The sequence below is a fragment of the Montipora capricornis genome, unplaced genomic scaffold (assembly GCF_036669925.1).
Source record: "Montipora capricornis isolate CH-2021 unplaced genomic scaffold, ASM3666992v2 scaffold_417, whole genome shotgun sequence".
NCBI lineage: Eukaryota > Metazoa > Cnidaria > Anthozoa > Scleractinia > Acroporidae > Montipora > Montipora capricornis.
The window spans coordinates 90,001-92,500 of NW_027180148.1; positions in this window are offsets into that span (position 1 = coordinate 90,001).

Here is a 2,500-nt window from a genome sequence, read left to right on the forward strand (position 1 = left end):
GCAAGGAAGAAGGGTTGAAGCAAGTTCTGATGGAGAGGTTTGACAACAAACCCAGAGTTTCCTCAAACAAGCGGGTGCTGGCGCAAATATGTCAATACTTCAGAGATAATGCAAATTAAGATTGCAATTTGTGCAATTTAATGTTCTGTAAAACTAATATTGACTCTGTTGGTGTCGGTTTGGTTGCAAACAAGAATGCATACAGTAATTCTGAAAGGGTCTATATTAATATTATATTAAATTCGATTCTGTGGAACCAATAACTAAGAGGATTAACTTAATTTAGAGACATGCTGAAGCAAGAAAGTCAAACAAAATGTAAATAGTTTGAAAATCATTCTTTCACGGGAAAATGTAGTAGTCAGAATGAGTACCAGTGAGACAATGTAGTGTGGTTCTGAAGTTTTCAAAGCAAATTGTAAAGTACAGTGTAATGTACACATCACTCCCGTCCGAGTGATGGGTGAAGAATTCACAAATTGCTGTTTATAAAAACCAGACAACACATAAAAAATTGGAATCAACAGTCTTTTCTTCAAGTTTCTTTGTCAAGCAGTTATTGCGCAAAAGCGAAAAAATCGAACCCTAGCTCACTGGAATTAACAGAAGGCCAGCGCTACAAAATAATCCACACTAAAGGTTCATAACTTTAAAATCTCATCAAATATTGACTTACCTCATTCTTTGTTATTTTTGCACTCTTTCCAAGTATAAATTTCTGTGTTGGCAATATCAAACGCATAAAAACAACCGAAAACAAGCTTGATCTCGAGTGCACGCTTCGAACACGATGAGCGCCCTTTTGTGTCTCGTCCCAGTCCCCACCGCGCCAATTCTCCACCTCATTTGTGATCTCCGAATCCATGACCACCTTTCACGGCAGTTTGTGAGGAAACAAAGCACGGTAACCACCGATTTTTTTTTCAAATATTTGCTAAGAACATTCTATTAAAAAATATATTTGAAGAAAAAAAAATTTGATAGTAGAACATGATTTTTTTTGGAAAATAGTTCCGTACTGGGAGTATTTTTGCCAAGGCGAGGACTTCAAGAAACCAACTAACCCTAACACAACCAGACAATCAAAAACGGCTTAAATGAAGCAATACTGCTTATGCAAATAAAAAAAGCTTTACTGTCAAGAAAAAAATTTGTGTCTTTCAAGTAACCAAGACTTAATTCTGTATGAAGGTGATTCGAATTTTTAACGCGCAACCAGTAAAATACCCCATTTTAAGAGCCTGCTGACGCGTAAACAAGCACGGTGACCCCATTTTTTTATTGCATTTTTTAAATGTTCATATCATGAATGTTAACTATGTCAAGTTACAAAAAAAGTTTGATAGTAGAACAATTTCAAAGGAATTACCTCAAATATTAACCGTTCTCATTGGCATCTTCGTCGTCCTTGCGTAAGCTTCCTATTGTGACATGTCGTGGTTGACCTATTAGGCTTTTTGTTTAATATGAATATATGATGCAGCAGATAACCTAGTAACCTTTGTGGCTGTCTTAGTTGGTGTTTTGAGAAGAATCCGCCTTACAAGAAGGGGTTTCTCTCTACTAATTAAAACATTCATTAATCAGTAGGTAGTTATGGGGAATAGAGTGTGTGTGGATGCTGAGTTGAGGGAAAATCGTAGACAAAAGTTATGGTTAGTCTGTGAAATGAGGGGGAGATGTTCACAAAGCAAACTCTCAACCCCAAAATAATAACTCTGTGTGAAATTAAAAATTTAATCTCAGAAACAGTCAGATAGTACATGTACGAAAAACGAAATCACGTAGGAGGGATTAATAAATATTTGACCATGAAAATTATTCGTTCTTAAAAATGGGAATAATAAAGATGAAAAATCTTTACAGTAAAATCTTCGTCCTTAAAGAATATATGGAAAAAACTAAAGAAATCCCATGGAATATGAAATGCCAGTTCCACGAAGCAAATCCAAAAATCCCAAGAATAAAGACAAGCTGACTGCGACACCATTAGGCTCGTAAATGGCTGCGAATCTTCAGGGGTAGAGCGCAGCCGAGCATGGGGGTTTCTAGTCCAGCGCCGGACCTCTACCCGACCCCCTCGTGCCGAGTCAAGAAAGGAAAAAGAGAAGAACAACAAGCCGCAACTCTGGACAAAAACTAGCACTAAAGATCATGGACAGACTAACACGACCAAGGCTTCCAAGTCGATTAACTAAAATTGGAAAATAACTCTTACCAAAAACACAACTCATCATGTATATCATGGACGTTCTGAAGCAAAATTATAGTTTAAAATAAAGAAAAAAAAGGATACCTGGTTACTTACATGGAAGAAAAAGCTGGCAAAAAGTTCCCTTCGCTCCAAAATTATATATTTCTTATTTCTCCAAATTTTACTACTATTTTGAGAAAAACTATCCCCTCCGAAATATAAAAATTTCCAAAACACCCCAAAACATTGATTTGTGTTTTGAGCATTGGGTTTTTGTATTGCTTGAAACGCGAACGAGATATTTCC